Here is a 5,000-nt window from a genome sequence, read left to right as displayed (position 1 = left end):
GATCTGATAGCCCAATTCCTTATGGGCCCATTGTTGTGATGGGAATATTTAAGAAATGACGCGAAATATTGTCCATTTTGACTTTTAAACTAGGCCCAAAAGTGGGCTCGGATGTCAGAATTGTATATATATATATATATATATATATATATATATTATATATATATATATATATATATATACATATACATACATATATATACACGTCGGTAAGTATAATATATATATATATATATATATATATATATATATATATATATATATATATATATATATATATATATATATATATATATATATCAATCAAATTTCATAATATTTGCTTTTTACGAGACACGTTTTTAGGATTTAAAAAATAATTTCGCAACGGGCATCCCTTATTAAACTTGAGCTTCTATATAGCGCACTATCCACTGAACGTGCTTTACAAAGCGCTTTACAGGGTCACTGACCAACAGCAACACGTAACTTGTAGAACGAGACATGGCGCCTGTTTGGCGATATAAAGTAAAGAGTAAAGTGAGAGAATGTGAGTAAAGAGCCTTTTCCAAGGACTCAACTATACGCCGAGAGAGGCTCGTGCACCCAGGACCTTCCGATCCGAAAGATAGTGTCATACCACAAGACCACTTAACTGAATTAAAATAGTTGTATTCAAACAGAGGAGTGAGTTTTTTTTTTTTTTGTTTTTTTTTTTTAACGTCCACAAACATTGAGTTCATAGTCCCGATCATTTTGATTTTAAACTTTTTTCTTCCTCGCCTATCTTGATCATTCCAACGTTAATACCCAGATTTTCCCTAATTTTCTTAAAATTAAAAAAAAAATAATTGAGCTTTATATAGGGCAATATCCACTACATGTGCTCAAAGCGCTTTACAATGAGTCCCTGGTCTACAGCAACATTTAACATGCCGCCTGTTAGGCGATATTACAATTTTTTTTCGGACAGAGACAACGCTGTTAACGGCCAGGTACTCATTTTACACCTGAGAACGGTGAGAGAATGTGAGTAAAGAGCCTTTTCCAAGGACTCAACTATGCGCCGAGCGCGAGGCTCGAACCCAGGACCTTCCGACCCGAAAGCGAGTGTCATACCACTAGACCATATAGCTGCTTTATTTATTTATTTTTTTTTTGTGAGAATATTTTCTCTCCTATACTTTTCTCTTTATTTTACCTCTTTTACTCATCCAATTAATTTATTTTATTATTTTATATATTTTATTTTTTGCATTTTTGAAATATCATAGAAAATAAATTAGATAATACCCCCCCCAAAAAAAAAGCAACAAAAAAACAAAAAAAAACAAAACAAAAACAACAAAAAAAAAGCAAACAAACAAAAACAACAACAACAAAAATAACTAAAACAAACAAAACCCACCAAAAAATAACCAAAAAAATTGAGGCCCAATTAGTCTGAAGTAAAATATTTTGGCTCTCAAATGGGAATATTCCTTCGTCTCTTATTTGTAATTTGGAGATAACTCTATGATAAACATTGAATATATAATAAAGATGTAACTGAAAGGAAGTAGTAGTAGTAGTAGTAGTAGAAGTAGTAGTAGTAGTAGTAGTAGTAGTAGTAGTAGTAGTAGTGGTAGTAGTAGTAGTAGTCGTAGTAGTAGTAGTAGTAGTAGTAGTAGTAGTAGTAGTAGTAGTAGTAGTATTAGTAGTAGTAGTAGTGGTAGTAGTAGTAGTAGTAGTAGTAGTAGTAGTAGTAGTAGTAGTAGTAGTCGTAGTAGTAGTAGTAATAGTAGTAGTAGTAGTAGTAGTAGTAGTAGTAGTAGTAGTAGTAGTAGAAGTTATTGTTGTTGTTGTAGCAGCTGCAGTAGCGTTATCAGTCGCTGCTGCTGTTACTATTGTTGATGATTTTGTTGTTGTTGTTGTTGTTGTTGTTGGTTGTGTGATGATAATAATAATTAAATGACGACGGAGGAGGTAACGATAGCGATGCGAATAATAACGATCGGATAATAACAACCGTGATACTGACGATCATAATGATGATGATGATTATAATGATGATAATAATAACATTGATGATGGTGATGGGGATGATGATGGTCGCATAGTGGTGGTGGCAAAAATCTATCGAAATTAACAATTGAAGATATATTATTGCTGGCTAGGTGACATCGTTAGCCGCCTCCCAAGAATGCCTAATGAAGATTTTGGATCGATATAGGGAGCACGACAATTTAAGAATAGATTAAAATCGTGTGGATTTCGAAATAACGAAAAGCAAAGGCAGTAAGTAACTTGTTGGGTGGCGAAGCCTGTCATAATATACTGACAATAATTGTGTGTGTGTGTGTGTGTGTGTGTATGTGTTTGTAATAATAATAATAATAATAATAATAAATAATAATAATAATAATAATAATAATAATAAATAATAATAATAATATAATAATAATAATATTCTTTATTGTCCCCCAAAAAAGTGGCAATTTGTCATTTGGTTACACATTTACAACAATACAATATTGACATAGACACACTCACACAAGATGTACACTAGTAACATAGTAGTTATCGTTAAAATAAATAAATAAATAAATAAATAAATAAATTTAATATATATATATATTTATTGGGTGTTGGTGGGTACTTTTAGGGACGAGAGTGCTCGATAATTTAGGTTAGAGCATATTATAAAAATAAATAAATTCACTCACGTATTTTAAGCCGAAACAATCGTTTCCATGTCCTTCATTTCATCAGTCTGGGAAACGATTGTTTCGGCTTAAAATACGTGAGTGAATTTATTTATTTCTATATTATGCTCTAACCTAAATTGTCAGTCCGGGACTGATGAAACGGAGGACATAGAAACGTTTGTATCGGCTTAACATACGTTTGTGAATATATATATATATATATTAAACTCCTCCCTTTGGAATTTTTCCAATCCCCAGTCGAGACAGGGTGGATTGGGGGGGGGGGGATGTTTAAAAATAAATAAATAAATAAAATAATAATAATAATAATAATAATAATAATAATAATAATAATAATAATGATAATAATAATAATAGTAATAATAATAATAATAATAATAATTTTAATGATAATAATAATAATAATAATAATTATAATAATAATATAATAATAATAATAATATAATAATAATAATAATAATAAGTAATATATAATAATAATAATAATTTTAATGATAATAATAATAATAATAATAATAATATAATAATAATAATAATAATAATAATATAATAATAATAATAATAATAATAATAATAATAATATAATAATAATAATAGTAATAATAATAATAATAATGGAGCATTTATAAAGCGAACACTTCCACTCAAAGGTGCTCTGGTCACTATGAAAAAAATAAAGAAAAGAATAATTGAATTAATAAATATATAAATGAATAAATAAAAAAATTAAAAAAATAGGATTTCAGTGACAATCAATAGTTAAACAATTCACAAATTGCACGCTCTTGCTTTGTCTGGGACTCTTTCATAGACGCTTTTCATGTCTTTTTCGTACATCATCAAGTTCAATGAAGATCTGCAAATACACTATTATATAAACAAAGAATCAATTAGATAGATCAGAAAAGGGGAGTAATTTTGGAGAATAAATCGTGTCTTAGAGTTGATCTATAATATATCGTGTATTTATAATTATAAATTTGGTGAGGATGATGATGATGATGATGATGAGGAGATGATGATGTATGATGATGATGATGATGATGATGATGCTATGATGAGTGATGATGATGATGATGATGATGATGATGATGATGATGATGATGATGATGATGATGATGATGATGATGATGATGATGATGCTCCCCAGTTTGTCAGTTTGCTTGATATCTTCAAAAAGAAAATAACTGGAGCTATCTACTCGTCCTCTTATGTTCAATTTTTGTGTTTTGTGATGCAAAGGGAAGGTTCACAAGGGAAACGCGTAACCTTGTGAAGAATATAGATAGGCGTTAAATCCTCCCAACTTTCGGGTAATCTCCACGGTCCGGTGGTGTGATGGTAGCACCCCGTCTGACCGGTGATCAGGAGGTCTTAGGGTCGGTCCCCGGTCGAGACAGGCGATTGTTTTTTTGTTTTGTTTTTTTTTTCTTGTATTTTTCTCTCTGCTTTGTATCTATGACACTCCCCAAATTTGCATCTTTGGTCTTTAAAAAAAAAAACAAAACAAAAAAAAAAAAAAAAAAAAAAACTAACAAAAAACTCCTCCGTTAGGAATATCGTACAAATTCTCAACACCGCTACACGGCCTTGGGTGTGTGTGTGGGTGGGGGGAGGGTGTTTGTGTGTGTGTGGTGTTGGGGGGGGGGAGGGGGTGGAAGTATCGCTCATTGGAAGCAACAATTCGAAATTTCAATAATAAAATGTATAGTAAAATAAAGGGAGTAAAAATGACTCAGGAAAAGACAAATCTAATCCGAGCACGTGACGTAACTAACTCCGTAGTACACGTTCCTCACCACCAATCACTGACGCCCAGCGATGGTCACGTGCTGAACGCAGGCAGCTTGGATGGTGCGAGATACTGCGAGATCAAAATTTGACAAGAGAAAGTGACAAATTAGTAAATGTCACTCGACAAAGCTATTTCTTGTTACCTGGCCGGTTGTGAAGTGTAATATTTGCACTCTTTGAGTTCCAGATTAATTGAACAAGAGATGAAGTGAATAGAAAAGTGCCAGAAGACAATAGAGAATAAAAATATTTCGCGGCGGTGATGGGGTTTGAACCTGCGACCTTATTGGTACGACAACTCCGCCTGGCCGGTGAGAGTGTGACTCTACCGTAAAGAGCAACACACACATACACACACACACACCGCATATTTATAATATATATATATATATTATATATATAATTATATTATAGATAGATAATATATATATAATATATATAATATATAATTTATATATATAGATAATTATATATATAATATATATATATATATTTATATATATATAAAATTAGATAATA

The sequence above is a fragment of the Berghia stephanieae genome, chromosome 7 (genome assembly GCF_034508935.2).
Source record: "Berghia stephanieae isolate SIO BIC M18660-M18661 chromosome 7, UCSD_Bste_1.3, whole genome shotgun sequence".
Taxonomy (NCBI): domain Eukaryota; kingdom Metazoa; phylum Mollusca; class Gastropoda; order Nudibranchia; family Aeolidiidae; genus Berghia; species Berghia stephanieae.
This window is presented reverse-complemented; position numbering follows the sequence as displayed.